Source organism: Oculina patagonica, chromosome 4, assembly GCF_052425735.1.
Source record: "Oculina patagonica isolate OP01 chromosome 4, crgOcupat, whole genome shotgun sequence".
Classification (NCBI taxonomy): domain Eukaryota; kingdom Metazoa; phylum Cnidaria; class Anthozoa; order Scleractinia; family Oculinidae; genus Oculina; species Oculina patagonica.
Genome location: NC_135761.1, coordinates 15,351,500 through 15,373,427, shown reverse-complemented (window position 1 = coordinate 15,373,427; position 21,928 = coordinate 15,351,500). Strand labels below are relative to the sequence as shown.

At 38.4% G+C, this 21,928-nt stretch overlaps 1 protein-coding gene, 2 long non-coding RNA genes and 1 pseudogene across 4 annotated transcripts in view; 2 read left to right on the top strand and 2 right to left on the bottom strand.

The window, feature by feature from the left end:
* LOC144648182 (uncharacterized) overlaps positions 1 to 1,357 on the top strand; it is a 53,485-nt gene extending 52,128 nt beyond the window's left edge. Inside the window, exons 5-6 of the mRNA XM_078507810.1 lie at positions 935 to 980; positions 1,150 to 1,357. The gene's annotated coding sequence lies outside the window, so the exon portion shown is untranslated. The remainder of the gene's footprint in view (positions 1 to 934; positions 981 to 1,149) is intronic.
* Positions 1,358 to 2,375: 1,018 nt separating this feature from the next.
* Positions 2,376 to 3,277, bottom strand: LOC144649702 (uncharacterized). Its single transcript, XR_013569927.1, has 2 exons — positions 3,154 to 3,277; positions 2,376 to 2,493 (listed from the first exon to the last, which is right to left on the bottom strand). It is a non-coding gene; the product is annotated as an uncharacterized LOC144649702 (long non-coding RNA).
* Positions 3,278 to 5,617: 2,340 nt separating this feature from the next.
* LOC144650305 (uncharacterized) lies at positions 5,618 to 7,593 on the bottom strand. Its single transcript, XR_013570092.1, has 3 exons — positions 7,563 to 7,593; positions 6,160 to 6,335; positions 5,618 to 5,928 (listed from the first exon to the last, which is right to left on the bottom strand). It is a non-coding gene; the product is annotated as an uncharacterized LOC144650305 (long non-coding RNA).
* Positions 7,594 to 13,762: 6,169 nt separating this feature from the next.
* LOC144652425 (microfibril-associated glycoprotein 4-like) lies at positions 13,763 to 18,385 on the top strand (annotated as a pseudogene). Its single transcript, XR_013570530.1, has 4 exons — positions 13,763 to 14,011; positions 14,510 to 14,624; positions 17,310 to 17,632; positions 18,108 to 18,385. The product of XR_013570530.1 is annotated as a microfibril-associated glycoprotein 4-like (transcript).
* The last annotated feature ends 3,543 nt before the right edge of the window (positions 18,386 to 21,928 follow it).

Below are 21,928 nucleotides of genomic sequence, written 5' to 3'. Positions count from 1 at the left end.
CTTAGAACTTGTTCAGTTCGAGTTTCGGTAGTTTGGCATGGCTGCAAACTGAGGAAACAGGCACATGCGTCCCTGTTTGAGTGTTGTTCAAACCACCTTCAGCAGATTGCTAAACGAATGTCACTCCTTGACTCTTTCCTTGATCTCTTTCCGAACTTAAGGCTGTTTCCACGTCGACAATGCACGCCTGTATTGCGCTGGTGAATTCACAGCTTTCATTCACCTCTTCATCGATTTTCGACTCGTCGAGCAGATATTCAACAACCTCTCCATCCAAGCGTTTGAGCTCCGAAAGCTTATCCAGAAGAGTGGATTTTAAGGATTTAAGCTTCTTCAGGTCAACAGATTCCCCACTACCTATTGATTCCCTAATTTTCGTGACCAATGTTCGATGTCTTTCGCGGATCTTCATCTTCGTCTTTAATTTCTTCTTTGCTTCGGCCATGTTTACCATGTTTACACACGCATTCCTTCAGAGCCTTGCTTTCAATGATCTTCCCGGCGAGTTTCCCTGGTCTCGGTCGATGACTCGCTTGATGTACAGACTCAACTCTAAGATTTTCCGACGAACGAAATTTTCTACAATTTTTCAACTCTTCTTTTTGACAAACATGTGTGAAGTGATTTTCCGAGGTCAGATGTCAATCAAGTGATCACGCGCTTTCGATTACGTAGCTACAGAAAGAATACAAATCACGTGAGGGTAACTCAATCTCTTTTTGACAATCTTACTCAATTATCTTGACAAGCAAGTTTTGACATCATAGGCAAAGGTTTTTGCTGATTCTCACTTCCAGCCATTATAACGGCTGAAATGGAAGTCTTATAGCAGTTTATTGCGAAGAAAATTAGGCTTAACCTTTTATTTCCAGAGTAGGTTTCTCCTGGTCTTGCCTGATTGTAACAATTTTATGTTTTTGTTGCTGTTTTTTAGATGCTTTCTTTGGTGTTGCCGAGGACAGCGGTGTGCGACTTCAAAGGTAAGAATTTTTCACATTTTACTTCTTTAACTCAGTAGGGGATTTTTTTGCATGTAGATATTGATTTAGTTTAGTGTGACTCTCTTTCTCACCTTCCTATGTTCTCTGCCTCTGAGCAGACCACGAAGCATTGATTAAGTACTTGAGATGTTGCGTTGTCTGTTTTTAGGGAGGAAATGCTCTGGCAGCATCGATGCCAATGACGTCAACGGTGAAAGGTGGTCAGAGTATACAGAAAGACTTCGCAGTTTGTAATGTTGAGCATATATATGAAAGCCAGGATGGTTAATTGATCATCTATTTCTTAACACACAAATGACCTGTTATCACAGTCAATTTATTGATGAAGTTGATTTTATCAACATTTAAAGAGTGCAGTATCATGCGACCTGTTACAATAAACCTCAAAATATTTTTCGCTACTGTACTTAAATGTAACTGGGAAAACTTTTTCTTTCGTGTCGACCGTTTGTTTAATAGTTGACAGTTGGGCTGTGATAGTAGAACTGCAAGAAACACGGCCCTCGCAGATATTGCGCGCGCGTGTGTTTCGTAAGTAGAAACGGAAAGTAACATCGCGAGACTAGAATATTTTTTTATCTGTATATGAAGTAGAATACTGAAATTGATTGGTTCTTCCGAGATAGTTTGCTGAAAAATGTACAAGGACGATATAGATTTCTCTTCAAAACTTCAATTTGGGGCTTTTCCGTGCGTTAAACTTCGTAGTCTAAAGCTTTGAAGATAAAAGAAGGATGAATTAACTATATAGTGAACTAAGCTGCTGCTTTCGGCTGGAAGACAAGGGGGGAGGCAGGATGGTAGAGGGGAAAGGAGGGGGAGGGGGAAGAAAGTGTTTTTCTTTTATTTACGTTACATGGATCCGACTCAAATACCGTAAAAGCCCTGGGTAGGCGGAAAACTGTTTTACCAAGTGTGCATTACAAACAGAGCCCAGAAACGACAACAAATAAAAAGAAAGATAAACAATGTTCATTGAACGTGTTGGCAAGGCTGTTTATTATTATTAACTGAGACGCTCACTGTTACGTTTAAACAAACTTTGTGGACAATTGCACCCTTTTACCGACTAAACTTGGTGATAAAATTTCTGAAAATAATAGAAACGCTGCATTTCATCTGCCTAATGCGCGCCGACAAAAAGGTAAAAACCAAAACTTCAACTAACATAATAATTATGGACACGTATATCTAGCAGAAAAGATTTTTTTTTCTGATACTGCCTAATTATAGTACTCAGTTCTTATTTTGTTTTGACTTCCTGACAGCAGACTTGCAAAAACGACCTTCTGGGAATGCAGGACATATTGGTGCTTGTCTGTTAGCATCTAAGTTTATCCAAGTATCTCGATTTGAGCTCATGTCTGGTTCTCACTCTGTTCCTCGTATGTCACGGTCTCTTTTTAATTACACTTTTAGTCCTTGCACTTTTGACGTCGTTCTTCAGTTTTGCATTTTGCAGATCTGATATCGCCAACGACGGTCTCTGTAGCTGCAAAAATATAATAAAAGGTACCTCTCAACAAAAGCCCCACAATGAACGTGAGCGGGTGGAGTATTAATTGATATCACAAAAAGAGATTTGAATTTGATCACACTGTTAAGACCAGTCTAGTCCCCAGGCGTTCTCCCTTTTCTCGATGTCCGCTCAAAGCCTTGGACGGGAGAGGGAGAAAATGCGTTCTCGGCGAGTTCACGTCGGTGGTGCCAACGCTAACGATAGAGCCCAGACTCCTTAGGGCCGAGAACGCTTAGGAATTAGACTGGGTAATGAGTAAAGCTACCTGAAAAGTGTTTTCGCGTGTGTAATTATGCTGTACAAAGTACGTCATTATGACGTCATTATGTTGCTATGGTTACTCCGATTTCAATGAAACTTATCTCATTTGAAACTTTTATCTTTCTTTAGTACAGCTGTATTAATCGATTTTCAGTCGTATTGTTTACGGTGGCCTACAAGTCACTCAAAAATCCGGTTGCGCCACCTTAAGTCTGTGGATAGAACCCTAGTGTGTAATCATTGAAATGAAAGCTAATGAGCGATACTTTCTTAACATTTTACAAAAATATCAGTTGCGATTTTCTTCCTTGAACTTTGGCTTGTTTCTTCATGAAAGAATTAAGTTAAGAACTTTTGTATAATTTCACTTACTATGAATTAAAATAACTTCCCACTCCGGTCAAGGTGTAGCCCCTGGGAACATGATAGTTCAAAATAATCTGACCGAACGTGTTTTGATATGGCGTAGTCAGGCAGTTAGTCTTGACGTACTGTTTCCAGCCTATTAGGGGTTTATAACCCCAGATCCGGCAACAATAGAGCTTTACCCTGTAAAATACGAAAATAAATTCACATTTCAGTACTCAATAATATATAAATTAATAAGGTAAGTCTAAAAGCGTAGCTCCACACTTATTTTCTGATTCTTAAAATTATGTGAAAATACTCTCATTGAAAATAAATAGAGGATAATACATGGTTGCACGGAGGTATAAAATTTATCTTCGAGTGTTCAAATCGATATCACACAAGTGAGTGCAGCGAACGAGTGAGATATCGATTTTAACACGAGAAGAAAATTTCATAGTTCCAAGCAACCATGTATTATTCTGTTTATTAAATAAACCTACTAATTACGATGTTTTGACGATTTCCGAAGATTTACAACCATTTTCCGAACTTAATATCGATATCGATAATATCGACTTAATATCGATAAACTTTGACTCATTGAGCATTTAAACATGGCGAACTCTGCGAGCTGATTGGTCAAAATTGATATCACACATGTGTGATACCATTCTTATCGATTTGCTACCACTTGCTATACCATTGCAGTTTATATAATAAAGAAATGTTATTCACCAGCCGGGAGGTCCGTATTGGGAAAAACTGTGCCCGAGGTCTTGGATACCGCCCAAGGCCGCAGGCCGATGGCGGTTCCAAGACCGAGGGCACATTTTTCCTAATACGGAGCGACATAGGCTGATGAATAACATTTTATTTTTCCCTACCTTATTTGTTTTTAAAAGAAACCTAGAAGGATTGTGTCACAAAATCTTTGCTTGTATACGCGCGTCATTTTCAATGTTGAGTCGATCGACGGGTTAGCAAGAGTGTAAAATGCTGTTTGTTACTTAATTCGGAATAAAATAGCGTCGCTTAATTGAACCGCACTCACAGAAAGGTTCGGCATATTAAATTTACACTGAAGAGATTCAATAAAAGAAATTGAAGTAGAGAATATAGCATAAGTAAAATCGAGGCAAAGCAACATCATTGACAAAGCTAAACACCTTTAAATCGATTTCAGCTTTGCGATGAATGTTTTGAAAAGAACTCTGTTCGTAGGATAGTAATTTCTCTGACCAAATAATACTATCTGACTGAAGTGAAAGACAGTTTTGGTATAGTTATACAAGCTTGTATTTGACGAGTTAATAAACTCTGCGTTGATTCCCAGCGCCCTCATTCCATTTTCAAATGTCCCATATAATACAATATCCAAACGGTTACAAGTAGGTAGACTGATGCGTTTTCGAAAAAAAAAGAAAATATATGAATCAGAGTGAAGCTCAATGTTGAGCTGTATTTACCATTTCTAAGGCTACTTTCGCGAAAAAGGGGCTTTTTTCAAGAATCGTCGATGATTTTGCTTCATAAGCTTTCAGGGTCGCAATTGATCAGTACACTACACAATCCTTGAATTTCATGCTCGTTGAAAACTTCTAAGGTTGTCTAACATAAACGCAAAATTAAGTAAATATTGAAGCGATGTACATATACATACATACATACATACTTTATTGACGCTCCCTAAAAAGGGTTTTTCAGCTCAATATAATAAAATTACAAATACAGATTAAAAATTTAGATTGTGCTCTGGGATTTCCTATTGTTTTGAGTTGAGCACAACATTGAATTCCTGTGCACCACACGAGAAATGACCACGCTTGGCTACCCTCCGAAAGCTTTCCGAAAACTTTTGGAGTATGATAATATTCTCGAGTTTTTCATTTCTTGTTCTTGGCATTTTTAACTTTCATCTCATGGTCAGCCAAGACGTTGACCACAAGAGAAAAAAGCTGATGCGTTCCAATTTTTTTCTTCTAAAAAATGGACCATATTTCTGAAAGATTTCGGAAAGCTTTACTATCACGTGACGCCATTGCCACGTGATATTCATTCCGATCTATCATATTGCATATTGCAATATAGCATATTGCAGTTCAGTCTATGTGTAATCCATGTAATATAATGAATATGTCATTGGCATTAAGCCCTTTAGGTATTAGAGGTATCGCTAGAAAAATACTGTGTCGAGCCACCTTAAGGAGGCTAACAACGGTCAGTTTTCAACACTTCAGTTTTTTTTACATTGATGGGTCAGCATTTAAAATCATTATCAGTTGCATCTACAGTAATTATATCTAACATACTTCCGATTATTGCTGAACTAGTTGTGATTATTTTCGAGACGTCATTAATTACCATAGCAACAGTATAACCTGATTAAAAATACCCTTAATTATTGCTTAAAATGATTAACGCAAAAACAAGCCCAATGGCACCCATTTTTTTAAATATAGAATAATGATTAGCATGTTAATGTTCTCGCACGGCATCGGTACAGCGCGACACGCAACACTGCAATACCAAAACCGTAGAGGCTGTTAGCTGCCCTTCCCCTCCCCTCACAGTACCTGCGGTCGCTCGTGGCTGGATCAAAAATGCTGCTTACTCCAGCGATGAATCCATTGTCGTCACACCATTTGTAAAAGGCTTGCTTGGGAGCATTCAGGTAGCCTGTCCATGAACAGTACGGCCAGTAAGTGCCGGTAGCAGGGCCTTGACGGCATCCAAGAAAATGAAGGCGGTCTCCTAGGCAATATCGGTAATACGCCATCCACTGGCTGATAAAATGGTCTAAAATTCAAAGTACATAAAAATAAACTCGTTAAGAACTTATAGACGGAACATTTACAAGTATTGTTTTCAGCATTGGTATTTGTTTATAACTTTAAATTATAATTTGTAATGAAACTATGTCATGTCGAGTTCCTGAGGCAGTATTTGGAAAAAATTGATAAAACAGACTAGAGTTAACTTAGCTGTGACAGTCTCTTTAAGCAGAATATATTTTAACGAACATCTCACTTGAACGTTTGCAATAGAAGTATAGTGTCTTGTGCCATGTATTTTGCCATTGGTGGAAAGGTGGTCTGGATATAGAACACGGCCTTGACGTTGGTAACCTTGGGGTACTGGGTGTAACTGTTATTATCACAATCAACAGAAACAACAGCGCTAGCTTCACATCCGCCATGATGACCCTGAAAGGGAAAAAATCTCTCATGAGAAACAGTAAGAACGTCGTGCGTTTACACCTGTTTTACCTTGCTGGAGTTTTACGTTTTCCAAAAGGTATGTAATACCATGAGAGGAAAGGAAAGATGTGTAAACCTGTGTAAACCATGTGTAAACCATTTTTAAAGTGAAACTTTAATCCTCAACATCCTTAAAAAGTGTCAAATGCTGGTGAATTTTCCTTTTCTCATTTAAGGCTATGACTAGAAAGAAAAAAATCAGTGTTTTGTTCACTTGAAGGCTGCCTATGTTTTCAGCGACGCTTGGCTAATTTTGAACTCTGAGCTGATTAATTGCACTTGCAAGAAACTGCTAGTGTTGCGACAAGAATCGAACCCGCTAAGAATAATGGAAGAACAGAAGTTTCTGTAGCTGCTACTTTGCTTCTATACAGTAAACATTTTTTATACGGTTTCCGAACTTCCTAACTAATTTTATTTAACCCTCATACTATTTAAAAAAGAAAAACTTATAGATATTAAAAATATACCGTAGAATTCCGGTTATAAGCCCTGGGCTTATACAACTTCGTAAGGGGTTTTGGGTGGGCTTATAAGCGGAGGGGCTTATATCCGGGAGGGCTTATAAGCGGAATGAAAAAAAACGTTTCAAAACGAGCCACGGGAGTGTTGATGACAATACGTTTTTAAGTTAAAAACACATAATAAAGCAACATTTAGCCCTATTCAGTACTGTCATCTGGTAGAGAGGGGCTTATATCCGGGGGGGGGCTTATAACCGGATAGTAAGGTGATTTTTTACTTTTGAGTTAAAACGTGTTCTCTTGAACCGAAATAGTGTTCTACGAGTAAAACGTTTTAGATTATGGCCAAATCAAGAACAAAATCAATTGTTGTTAAAAATAAGGTTAAAAGCTGTTAAAAATATGACTTAACGTTTTCGTTATGATGATCATCAGAGTATCTGATGATGATGATCATCGTCATCACTCTGATGATCATCATATTAATCAAAAACGTTTGGTCATATTTTTAACGGCTTTTAACCTTATTTTTAATATAATTTTTCATCGGCGAAATGTACAAAAATCAATTGTTGTTTCGCACTCTCAGCAATATGAAGAAAAACGCACCGTTTCAGTGCCAACAGCAACAACAACTATTGCCAAGCGAAGGAAATACTTAAAGGGGGACAAACTACTTGAAGCATAGCTATCAATAGTGCAACTTTACCTGAGAGATATTTTTCCGGTTGCCTGAACTTCTCAACAGCTCAACAGACTGATCAGATGATATTCCTCACTGATGCTTAAGTCATGCATTCTACAACCTGATTGGTTAAAAAGCATACCAAATATTGATTGTAAATAATAACTCACGGAACATGACTGAGGTGTTTAAAAGCATAGCAAATATTGATCGTAAAAAATGACTGGCGGAACCAGTCTGCGGTGTTAAATATAATTAAAAGATATAATTATAACACGGAAACCAACGGTGGAAATTGTTAACCGGGTTGGGTATAAAAAGCTGATGAAAGCTTCTGAGCTAAAACAAGGCTTGATTTTCATTTTAAAAATGGCTTTTCTGAGATTTTTAAGAAATCAAATGCGATCGTGTCTTTCCTCATGCTCAAAATTTGATTAATGTTTTAGAACTCAAAAGAGCAGCTGTGAAATCAAGTTGTCATGGGGTTGTTTCCACAGTTGTTTCGTGGTATCATACACCACAGGCAGACCACCCTATGTGTTCGCGGTGAAATCTCTGTTGACACACGAGATCGACGAACTAAAAAAATTTGAAGAAATCTGTGAAGGTTATGAATAAAGCACTGGGCAATACATACATATAAAGTCAACGGTCAAAAGCGAATCACTGAAATAACTCTTTAAACAGCGCATCCAGGCGAGCAAAAGGCCACTCACGAGTCGAGAAATCCAGATCAAGATAAGCCTAAATATGTATCGTTCAGTGCTTTATTCATAACCGCCATAGATTTCTTCAAATTTCTTTAGTTTGTTGATCTCGTGAGTCAACAGTGATTTCACCGTGAACGCATAGGGTGGTCTGCCTGTGCATAAACTTTTCAACAAGCTTTTTTCAAAGACAATCGTGAGAAATAAATACTCCAAAACAACCTGCGTTAGCATTCACATAATATTTGGCACTTGTTTACAGTTAACTCCTGTGAACATGAACCTTTTTTACAAGAATGTAAGCTTTTAGATACGAAGATAATCGAAGAACTTGACAATCCCACCTTTTTCCGTTTTCTTAAAAAGTTGACATTCGGCTTTTTTTACTGTCGTTTCGTGGTATCATAAACCTTTTGGCATGTTTTTAGATGTGTGGCAACGAAAATATATATTTTTTAAGATTTACATTTGAATCTTGTTTTAACAGTTGTTTCGTATTAATACGAACTTGTTAAAGAGCTTTTAACTTTTTTAACATTCACAATTTGCCGCCGGTTATTTTCAACAAGATTTTTATAAAGACACATTAGCATTCGTGTTTGGCGCTTGTTTTCAGTTATTTCGTGTCATCATGACCGGCTTTTAAACAAGCTTATAAATTGTGAGTGACTGACAATCCAAAACGACTGTTTTAACATTCACATTCGGTCGCTGTTTTCACAATTGTTAGGTGGTATCATAAACCTTTCAAAAAGCTTTTAGATCATGAGAATAACTGTGCGAGAATGACAATCAAACATACCTGTTTTAACATTTACATTCGCCCGTTGTTTTCACAGTGGTTTCGTGTTATCATGAACTTATTAACAAGCTATTAATTATGAGGACAATCGTGCGAGACTGACTCCCATTGTTTTCCAAGTTGTTTCGTGGTAACATGTCCTTCAGTAGCATGATGTTTACAGTTCAGTGATTCGAGTGAGTGAGGCCTCAAACTACTGTATTTTGATATTTTAATTCCGAAATTTTGGCCGATCTACGGCTTTATCTGGGAATGAAAAAATATTCTATAGTACAGTATATAAAAAAGTAGCGGCGTAGACACGAATAATAATTGGCGGTTAAAAAGAATAATGGATAATTTGTAGTATAACTGATGAGAATAAATAAATAACAAATGATGAGCTTTTTAGCTTTAGTTCTGAAGATAATCGTTGAATCAAGCCAACATTATTATTTTTAAGATTCACATTCGGCTTGGTTTTTTTTTCCACAGTTTTTTCGTGGCATCACCAACTTTTTAAAAAGCTCTTCGATGTGAAAATAATCGCGAGTGACTGCAGACAATCCGAAATTAACAACTGCACACTATACAGAAGATCGGACATCACAGCTGTTAATCTTGTCCAAAATTTGTCAATAGTGTCATAAACGTGCGTCTCGTTTAAATCAAAGTGGCTGCGAGCCACTGAACTCGGAAAATGAATTTATATGAAAAAGTGAATATTTCTACTGAAATTGTACTGCTATGATGTGTAACGCGTATACATGAAGCCGCTACGGGCGGTGTATCTTATTCGCACTTAATTTCGCGCGATTATAAAAAAAACCCCGTAAAATTAAAGCCTAGCGAATAAAAATCCTCGCGTAATTTACACACGAGAAATTAAATTTCACGGTAAGAAAATTGGAATCACAAAAACTTGATAAACGTGATCAAGGCAGACAGTCAATAGCAAAAGAAAAGAAAGAAGGCTGGCGTAGTTGATGTTGTTAGTCGGTCAATACGGCCGTTGCTAGACTTGCTAGTAGCAGCAGGCAAACCGAGGCACTTGCGTCCATAAAATTCTTGAATTTATTAATGTTTAAATGCATTATCATTTAGTAAATATGAAAAAGTGTTTCTTTATAAAAATAGCATTTCTAGGCTTCTAGATTTCGAAGTTTGACCTACTTGTGATTCACGCCTTCCTGCGCGCCGCATTTGCCTGGGTTGTTAAAAACGTCTGGTTACGGACCTGCTCCTGACTCGTTCCCAGTCTTCTCTTATGCGCAAATTACAAGACGCGAAGGATGATGGGAAGGAGGATGATTCCATCTGTGTTTAGTTTCATCCAGTCTCCCTAGACTCAAGACGGACTCAAAAGACGACTGGGGACGAGTCAGGGCCTACTCAAAGAAACTTGCACCAAAAGATCCATGGATGTTTAGGAACATTTGTGACTCTATGACAACGTTTTTAACATGTGTCTGATCTTAACTTGCTCCAGTTTGCTTAGAAAGGTTGTAGTTCAGATTTTTTTAGAACACAAAATGATGTCGACAACGCTTCGAGGAATTTTAATGCCCTTTTCCCCTATCGAAATTGCGAAAATAAAGGCTCGGGAAATGTACTCTCTCACGAAAATCGTGAACCTAGAGATCCGGATTCCGCATGCAGTCGCTCCTTTATTCCCTGCAGTGGCGCGTAGTTGATTTTACAATAAAATAGGCTTTATGCATGATAAGACATGATAACGTAATATGCTCAAATTCACCACCAAGCGTCGTTTCTCAAACCTCTGGCACTTTCATGCAGTTTTCACGTGAGTCCTCTTTTCATCTTTGCTGCTTTGGGTATTCGTTCCTAAAAAGAAAATAATTACAACCTCGCACTTGGAAAGCGAGGCTTGGTAGTGAAACTGGCCAGTCCGACGTAAACATGCAAAACGGGCTATTACAATAATTACAATAATGTTGCTATTAAAGGAGCTGTGATTTTTCTGATTACTCTCAAATTGAACGAAACCTCAAAAATTATATAGTTTTCTAACACAGAAAAACAACAAAGGAGTAATAAAAACCCGAAAATAAACAAGGATGGTTTCGACTGACTAAGATTAACACAGAATACGATCGACAAACATGAAAAAAGTTGTTAATTTTTTCAAGATGCGTTGTCGGTAACGTAGCTCCTTGAAAGGAATGCCCGATCTTTGTAAACCCACTGTGGCTATTTTTCGGAATACCAGCAGGTTGTAAGAGCAACATTAGAATCTGTAAGAAACACAAGGCCCCCAGTTTTATTATCGAATTGTGACTAGCGTGCTAATATACAGCTTTTGGCAAATGTTAACCCCTGGAGGGTTTTTAGAGCCACCTTTAATTTTTGAAGATTCAAGGTAGCTCTAAAGCCCCTCTGGAGAAATTGTTTTACTTCATTTGCTAAAAGTTTACCTCTTGAATTTACCTCCACGCACTAAATTTTAGCTACATCATTTTACGTCTAACACGTATTTTTCCTCTCCTGGATAAATACGACCAGTGACATCTGAAAAGAAAAAATCCAAGTAAAAGATTGGAAGCGATACAGACTAAATACCCCGCTAGCAAAGTAAACTTCAAAGCGACTCCGCTAGCAGGGTACAGCCTGAACAACATTGAAACAGTACCAAATTAATGCTACTCGCGTTTGAGAAAACACAAAAACATCATTTAGCGAAATGTTTGGTTTAATTGCTTTTCTATTATTTTAAACGCTGTGGTAAATATCCGAGCCCCGCAGACAGTGTTTTGGGAAAATGATCCACCGGATAGCGAGTTGTCTGGTGGCTTTGTCATCGCTTTGCAGAAAACGGAAAGCTCCTTTTTCAAACATAACACGTAAAAATAATGTAAAACGTCCCGAAAGTCACCAAGTACTTTGGAACGCTCTGCATGATACGAGTAAAAAAAAGTTATTTGCCCACAAAATATGAGTATAAACAAAGCAATTAGGGTTATGATAGCTAGCGTATGCAGGTGCTTTGAGAAATGAATTGTTAATACTCGCTTTGTTATTACTTGTTTGTTGTTTTTCGACCTAAAAACATTTTTTAGGTTCTTTCAATTTGAAAGTAATTTCCGCATCAGAGAAATTACTAAAATATCCTGACATAGTGCCTAATTAAGAAATGACTTAGCTATTTCACCTTTATTTTACCTCGGATTTATAAGTGTAGCTCAGGTATAGCTAATTTCTCCAAGAATTGATTTGTTTTATTGTTGAACTGTCTAGAATGAACGTCTCTTTTATACATTTATGTTTTATTCAAACTGAAATCTTTATGTTAAAAATGAAGTTTCTCATTACAACTAACAGGTGTAATATTTAACAGTCCAAACAGGCGTCTTTGTAACTTGAAACGCCTAAGCCACTTATGAAGCAAGAGATTGGACCATTAATTATACAATTATCTCAGAAAAAAACACCTGCTTCAGTTTGAGTTTTTCCATATCAAAAATCAAAACCAAATACTGGGCGACAACCTTGAGAGTCAGATTCGGCACTCGGAATTAACTGCATGACCTGAAAGTTTCATAAAGTTGGCTTAAGTTTAAATTTGAGCACAAAGTTGTAACGATCATGTTCATCTTTTTGATATCATTTGGAATCATCTTCCCACTGTGTAGTAGTTGCACTGGTAAGAACAATTTAATATCAGTTTATTTTTTTCTTGGGTTTTAGGATTTAAGGCGTAACTCTTACAAAGCCGATACATTACAGTCGTTGCAATGTACAATCTCACAGTTAAATAAAGTGGGTTTTTTTATTATACTTTTATTACACAATATCAGTCAAATTGAAAGAAACCTCGAGATTATATATTTCAGTAAAGTAGAAAAATATAAACATAGTGATAGGTCAAAAAGACTGATAAGATGGAAAACGAATATTAAAAAGACTAAAAACTGTTTACGTTGATGAGCTTAAAAAATTAAACTGCTTCAGCTAAACTAACGACTGTAAGTTACAGGTTTAAGATCAAGGGCAACAGGTAATCAAACGATCTTTAACATTTAGTCATTTGTTTCACAGACTGTAGATCGCAGAACAGGGCAACATTTTCTGTTGTCTGATTAATAATTTACGACGCTTAACATTCGTGCGCGTTTTGCGAAAGAACCTATACGGACGAGCCACTATTTTGGTTGGAAAACCAACCTTCTCAACCAATGTTTAAGGCAACAGTTTTCTAAGCGATATATTATTGAGCATTGACTTGCATGTTGTGTTGCTTTGGCATAGGTTCTTTTCAATAGTTCTGAGTCTAGATCTACTCGAATGATTGGTTTGCTCAGTAAAATTACGGTTGTTTTGCAGAATATCGGACCTCGCATGACTTGAATTTTCTTTCCTTTTTGTGGCCAACTTTTGATCGTAAGCATCCTAATATTTATTCAGTCCGGGGAACAATTGCCAGTTGATGGCGTCATCACTTCTCCGAGAAGTGACTGAACCCGCGGTTTTCGTCCCAGAATTTACTAAGCAACATGACGTATTTATACACGCGATTGCTTTCGGAATACTCGTGAGCGCTCGCGCTAGTTTTTGATTGGATGAAATAATTCGGAAATTCTTCGAGTGCTTCAGCGAAGATTTGCCAAAACCGGTACTCATTCCCCCGACTGTATAATGACCTGCAATTCATACATGATGGGTGGGTACTTACGAGCGACTAACAGAAAATTTTATTTTTATCTTTTACAGGTGACGAATGCCGCGATATCATCTTCAAGGAACCAGTACCAAATAAGGCAATGAAAGGTCACGTGATCAGGAGCGTAGAGGTCCCTAATGAAGGGAGCTGTCGAGTGATGTGTTATACGGAGCCCAACTGTGTGTCCATTAATTTGGGTCCTTCGGAGGGAGGAAAACAGAAATGCGAGTTAAATAATGCTACAGACGAAAACCAACTCACCTTATTCCTTGAAGATAAACCAACATACACCTATCTGGCCATTAAGGTACATAGAAGACATGATTAATCTTGCAGTCGGTAGTTAACAAACTAGTAGCAAAACATCATTGCTATATTATTCAAATTATCCGACAGGAGTAATCCTGTACGCATCGCTATGCTAAAGCCAAATACAGTGAAACCTTAAAAATAACGAAGTGCCAAGAGATCGACTGGAAAAATGTGTTCGTTCCAATGGGGATGGGGGAGGGGGGGGGGGAAGGGTAGTCGTTATACCGCGCCTGTTCCAGTAAAGTATACCTGGGATGCCATTGCAAAAAGCCTGTGGGAGAAAGCCACTAAATGTTTTTCAGAGTATCCGGAAGCACTAATAAGCCTTACGCTGTGTCACTTTGGATTAACTTGTGATCGACTTGCTTTGAAAATTAATTTGCGTTTAGCCAAAGTCAACAGGAGTCGAAAAATTAAGCATCTATTAGTGCAAAGGTGAATTCCTTTCTGTTTGGCCAAGGCTTATCAATGTTTTATTTTTCTATTAAAAAAGAATCCTTGTAGCAGCAGTCCATGTTTGAACAATGGCACCTGTCAAGCAGGATTTACCAGTAATGGTTTCCGATGTGTATGTCGCCCTGGATACAAAGGATATAACTGCAGTGAAGGTATGGTAAGAAAATGAGTTATTTAATATAACGAACTTAGTGCGTCAACCTCATGTGCTACAGGTACACGAAAATTTCGACTTCAGACTTAAAACTCATCTGAGATATAATCCCAATCTGTTAATTTTTTGCGGCGGCCAAATAGTTGGAAAGTTTTTCATTAGAAAATATGTGCTTTCCAAAAGGCAGGGCCGTAACCAGACCATTGGATAGACGAGGCAAGATCTTGCTAGGGGGTTCTGGGGACATGCCCTCCGGAAAATGTGGAAAACTAGACGCTCTGAAACTCTTCCTTGAACGTTTTTCATATGGTTTTTCTTGAAAAGAAATCAATCTTGTTCAACTGGGTGTTATTTTTCCAACTAATCATATTTTGGTTTTAATTTTGGGTTAAAATCAAGACGAGCCAAGGGCCTTAGCTTGTCTTGCCTCTTGCTTGTCCGGCCCGAAAGAAGGCTAATTTAGTTGTTTGGCAACACCAGTGGCGTCATGTTTAAAACGTTCTATAAGTCATTTGTCCGGCCTTCATTTCTTTTTCGTTTGGAGGGTTGCAAGTGATCAAAGTTTAATGTTTTTCAAGAACTGATATTTGTATAAACAGTCTTTTATTTAAACTAACGTAACCATTAATGGTTTGTCCAGTTTGTTTAAAGGATTAAAACGTCAACAGTTAGCCAAACTGTTTTTTCAATCATAAAGACTAAACAATTTAAACTTTATTTATGCATCAGTCAATTGAAACCCCGGCCCCCGGCCCCCGGGACTTAGCGGGGATTTAACGCGTCCAAAGCCGGGATTTAACGCACTTTTAACGGCGCGTTGGCCCCGGTGGGCGGTGGTTTTAACAAAATTGTCAGTAGACCGGGGCCGTGGAGCGGTGATTTAACAGCACGCGATCACCTGAAACGGGGATGGCAGCCAGGATTTAAAATAAAGGACTAAATGCTTTTCTCAAAATGTTCGTTCTGAGGAATCCGAGGAGTCCGTTCTAAAAAGTCTCCACACTTCTTCCTTGATAAAGCCTTTCGCGATCGATTTCGCGACGACTGGGTTTGTATTTAATGTGTTCACACGATAAAAATAGACTCATTGTACTTGGAATCTGCCACCTTTGTACACGATCGTCTCCTTCTATTTTGTCTCTTCTTGTGCTCCACGTCAGTTAAGGACGTTCGCGCTAATTGTTTATTGCCATCCCTACTGCGCACGTAATTCATGTCGCAACGCCGTGCCACGCCATACTTTGAGCGCGCGCGCTGAGTAAAATTTCTAAGAACATATAGGGTGAGTTGCCGTTCCACTTGCTTCGCCTGCAATTTGCTCTCTTTAATTTTGATATCTACGTTTTGTGAGAAAATAAAAAAAATCTATCGAGTGGAAGTTTGATTTTTTTTGTCACACTGACGGTTTAAATTCCACTTTTTAAGCTTTCCTTTTTGCCGTACGACAGTTTCAAATTCGTTTTTCCAGGGTTAAATTTTACAAAAAGATGGCAAAACTAAGAATTATTTACGCAACAGACGCACTTCTACAAAATGTGATTAAGATCGTTAGCCTCCGTTTACTCATCTTCGATATTTTTAACCACAAACCCTGCAAACCATGCTGAATTACCGTGCGCCAATTTTTCAAAATTAGGGTAGTTTTCCACACACTTTTTCTCTAAAACGAATTCGGTGACCCCAACTTTTTTTTGCATTTCTGACACAAGTAACTCATTATCTGACCGCAGCAAAAAAATTAAAGAAATCTATCGAGTAGAAAAATTTTGGCGCGAACGTCCTTAAAAGACGTCGTCAAAAAATCGTTTCCAATTGGCAAAGGATATAGGCTTATTGTATTTTGTTTTCTATTCTGGCCGTGAAGAAGACATCAGAAACTGCGGCGATTGTCGTGCCCATGGCTGTTTGATGTGCTTAACGATAATTTTTTCCATTGAATTGGAACCGGAGCTTTCTTGAAAGATCACACCTAGCATCTCTCTTAAAAATCTGTTAGGTACGGGAGGGTTTCCTTGATGAAATTCTTCGTATGCTTCACATACAGTGTTAATGAGACAAGGAAAGCTTTTTTAGGCTGTTTAGGCATGGCAGTGTAATCTTCTCAATGAATCGACAATGAAATTATTGAAGTCTCGCACGAAGCTTGTCGCTGTGCTATCGGCTGAAGTAGATGGTCAACAAAAGCTGAAAATACGTTCTGTAGGGCAATCACACCCCGATATTATGGGTCTTCCGGCAGGCGTGTTCATAATGGCTAATTTCGGGTTTTAAATTTGACAAATTGTGTCTCTGACCACGAAAACAATTTTTAATAGGTTTTTGGCGGAAACAAACCACATCAGGTTTCTTTTCGACCTCATAACTATATATGGACAATAAATGAGAGAAATAGATTTTTCAAGAGACTCCGAACGCAGCAAGCGGATCGGAGCGTGAGAGCGTGAGAGAGCGTGCGGGGCTTTTAACAGACGTCTAGGCCCCTAGGGCGGGGAAATAAGCCGGGTTTTAACACTTGGTAAATGTTAAATTCCCCGGTAAGTCCCGGGGGTCGGGGGGCCGGGGTTTCAATTGACTGGTGCATTAATCGTTCTTGACTGAATAGTCATCCTAACTGAAATTATCAAAACAAAATACTATAGAATATTTTGCTGTATGTCTTATATAGTTTTTTCTTGCCATTTAGTTTACAAAAACTGCACTGAAATCCACCAATCAGGTGAAAGAAAAGACGGTGTGTACACAATCAAACCCGACGATTTGAATGCCTTTGATGTGTTTTGTGACCAAACAACAGCCGGTGGGGGGTGGACAGTGTTCCAGAAGAGACTGGACGGATCAGTTGATTTTTACCTTAACTGGAGCGACTACAAACGAGGCTTCGGTGATCTGAATGGCGAGTTTTGGCTCGGTCTGGATAAGATCCATCGACTAACCTGGCTGAGTACAACATGTTTGGTGTCATGAGCGAGAATGACAATTACACGCTGATCATCGGTGATTATTCAGGTATGAAGTTGTTTTTGTTTTTCATTTTGCACTGTGAAAGCAGTAAATTATGATAAATGAGTATACAGCGCTAGAAGACCCATGACATGCTGTTTCATACCCCCACCCCCACCTGAGAGAGGCACCTAATGAAATCTTAGGTTGTGTGGCCTCTGCGGTCTTCAAACCATTCCCTGGTCAGCGGTACATACATATACATACATGAACTTCACTTAAGTGTCAGTAAAATTTAGCTTGTGAAAGCTAAGCAAGAACACTATGAAGTATCAGTATAAATGCACGTCCCTGTTCGATCAAATACTATGGGTTTCATACGATGTTCCAACATGTTACGGCGCCTGGGATCGAGGTTGACGCGCTATGCAACAGAATAGTTGAAATAAATGGCATGTAGATTCTTTTAGCTTTACAGCTGTATTTAATGCATTTCGCTGCTGCATTTTAATTGTTGCTCTTCCACGATTCAATGTCTCAGGAACTGCTGGTGATTCTCTCTCTTTTCATCGCGGTCATCCATTTACAACTCAAGACCGGGACAATGACAATTATGAGAATGGCAACTGTGCCAGTTTGTATCAAGGCGCATGGTGGTACCACAAGTGCCATCGATCCAACCTGAATGGTTTGTATCATCACGGTCATCACTCCTCGTTCGCTGATGGTGTGAACTGGTACGGCTGGAAGGGATATCACCACTCCCTTAAGCGGACCGAGATAAAAATAAGACCAATGGATCTCTGATCGCGAAACACATGTTCACATCTCTAGTACCGCGCCGTTTACTGTAAGGTCTTTAAGGTTACTATTGTTTGCGGCTAGTAATATAAGCGATGTTTCTCTTTTTTTCTGAGCAAGATTAATCGACTATTTAATTTGGCGATTTTGAGAAAAAAAATTTTAAAAAAGGGATATCGTGTAACCAGATAATGGAAATAAATGTTCAGTAAAGGAACAAACTTACATTGCCAGAAAGAACAAAGTTACTGGCATCCATTCTGTAAATATTTTTTCAAGTCGACTTTGTTTGTTTTCCTTTGGGGTAAGAGGAAGGTACTTTTAATTTAACAAGTACTAAAGTACTAAATTTGATTTTCGTCCAACTCGCCTAATTCGCTAAATTAGTAGCCGCTATAAATAGTAACATTAACAGATTTTTGAACGGCCAATAATGGTCCATTTTTTGTAGCACTGAAATTGTTAACAACCGTCTTTGGCTGCGGGTGGCAAGGATGGAAGTGGATTGCAACTTGAAAATTTAATGCTAAACTTTTCAAGTTGTTTCTGCGCGTCTTCAAAAATTCCAAATTTATTGCCGAAATTTAATTTCTATATACAAACTAAGGTTATCTCTTCCTTTAGATGTTCAAAGATAATGTTTGTCATGGGTTAAGTTGCCTACCACTAATTTATAACAGTTTAGACCAAAAATCTGAGACATCCCCGTGACGTAGTTCCTTTAAGGTATACGCTGTAAAATACCGAAAATAAACCTCTGGGGGGAGGGGAAGAGCTAAGTGTCGTCAGGTCGTTTACAATTCAAAGTCGTTGAATAGATTACATATTTAAAAGAAATTTTTAATCAGAAAAGTTGAAAACGTGACATGCTTGTAAGAATAGAAAGTGAGTCATCAAAAGAAATAACCGTTCTTGATAGTTATATTACGTTTCTTAAAGAACGTCCGATTTGTTTTTATCTCATACTCCTCGGATACGACTCTTCGTTCTTTACTGCGCAAGGTTGATGAAAAAAGCGATTCTCGAAAGGTTCAATTACAGGATCGATTTTGGTTGGTTTTTAAAACAATACAAATGGCCAGAAGTAAAACACTAAGGAGTTCGTTGAGCCATGTTTTTGGAAGCTAGGCATCCGAAGTCCAATATTCTCGCATTTCCAATCAGAACTTTCCAAGAATTTCCCGCTTGTCTTGGGGAACGAAGACTCTAGGTACGAGCTTGGCTTTTATAAGTAACACGGTCAGTGTTTTATCGGATTTTTCTGAAACGTAACAAAAAAGATGCAGTATCCCTTCTTAGGTATGTGAAAAGGGTATCATTTGCTATCGAAAGTATACAAAAGGGTAGTGTAAATACATTTATGCAGATGCAAGCGCGAGCTTGATTGTTAAAAATAACCCTCAATCAACGAAATATTCATCTGCCGGAATAATTAGGCCAGACTTTTAGCATCAGATTTTTTTTTTTTTGCGATAAGGCGTTTCTTGTTTCAGGTTGCCAGGGTTGTGAATCTTAGCATGGCGTTCGACTTGTTTCATGCCGCCGTGTTGTTTTTTGTCAAGTGGAAGTGTTAAACTTTTATCGCCTAAAAAACTGAATAATTCTTATTCCTGCCGTTCAAACGTAAACTGCAATCGCGACCGCAAGACCATGGTCACGTGACATACTCAGGTTTGCCGTTTGCCGTTAACCATGAGAAACCTGATTCTAAAGGTCTCATCTAGCTTTTAAGGTTTCTTTAACGAACTCGGAAGGAAGGCGAAAAGTAGGTCTCCCATTAAGGACGATAAACGAGGGGTGGGGACTCCCATGTATCGTAATAATAACGTGTGTAGCGGAAGAATGAAAATTAAATTAAGAAAAGTGTGCTACAATTCAATCTTGCGGAATATCGTTTGATTTTAGCCAACTCGGGTAACAGCCTATATTCCGCAAGATTTCGCTGGATAATTATTGTTTTAATTAAAATTATACATCATTATACAACAACTGTAGCGTTTGACTATTGTACAGCAAACGGAAAAGGTAGACATGCAATGTACGATGCATTTCTATGGTTTATCAGCACAAGATTAAAAAATAAAACACCCAAAAACTTGTTTATTACTCGTCTGAAACATCTCAACCTGTGTTTTTCTTCGAGTATCCCGCGTGGCATATTGACCCAATCAACTACAGAAATGCGCGGTCTGTTGCTCAATTATAAAATAACTACGGTGAATGTCAATACTTACATGATTACTATAAACTCTCTATTTACGAGCTTTTTTGAAACCACGTATCATTTAGGGTACATTTAAAAGAAATGAAATGCACTTTGTAATGTTCCAATGCTGATATGTAACATATTTTCACACAAAGCTACAATAAAACGTTAATGTGATGAATGAATAAAGCTACCTTGTTTTCTTGTTCACAGATTGTCATTGTATACCACTGTGGAAAGGAGGCGAGAGTGGCTTATTAAAAAATGCCGGAGGGGGAGCTGATAGGGTCTATCCCTCCGCGTGCATTCTACTCTTGCTGGACAGCTTTTTAAGGCATTGGGTCATAAAAAACGAAACATGATTTTGCTTTTACTGTTCCTCAAAAGCTAGAGTACAACACACAAGTTTATCTGATTAAGAGGCCACGATGGCGACGGGTTGTATTCACTCGACACGTTATCACAATACTGCAAAATTCCGGTTAAGCCCTGGGCTTATACAACTTCGTAAGGGCTTTTGTGTGCGCTTATAAGCGGAGGGGCTTATATCCGGGAGGGCTTATAGGCGGAATAAAAAAACGTTTCGAAACGAGCCACGGGAGGGTTGATCGAAAGATGTTTTTTTTAAAGTTAAAAACGCATTATAAAGCAACATTAAGCCCTGTTCAGTACTGTCATTTTAGTCAAGGGGCGGGCTTGAATTTTTTTGATTACACGGCGAATTTCAGCCTGGATTTAAACAAACAGAAACCTTCTCGTGTCCGCCATTTTGTTTCGTTAAAAACACCATCAATGCGCATCCCCAAGCTCACTTTTCAGCCCGGGATGAAATTTGAATGCGATTACATGAGATTTTCAGCCTGCTGGCTTGGGCTGAAATTTCCAGCTCGGTTTGTGAAACTGGGATGAAAATTCAGCCCGGGCTAAAACTCTCTTCATGTTATCGCAATCGTCCTATAAAGAAGATTTGTTCTGGAAGCCGAGTTGAAGTCTCAGCCCGGTTAACCAGGCTAAATTTTCAGCCCGGGATGAAATTCGCCATGTAATCGGCCCCATAGTACCCCAAATAGGCGGGCTCTGAGAACAAGATGGACAAAAATAGTGCAACTCCTCGGCCAAATGCTCTATGCATGGAGTATTTTACGACTTTGTCTTTTCGGATAGTTTCTTTTTACCAGAAGAAAATATTCTGAGAGTTGTGGACACAACCTTGTGCAAACCTCTCTGATTGCAAGTGGGGAGATTTCCACTGTAAGAAATCTCAAGAGTAAAAGTGTCTCCCACAACTAACGACTGTCTGAGTTGATATCTGTTTATCTTACACATAAAAAAAGTCACTGGAAACCAGGTGCCAC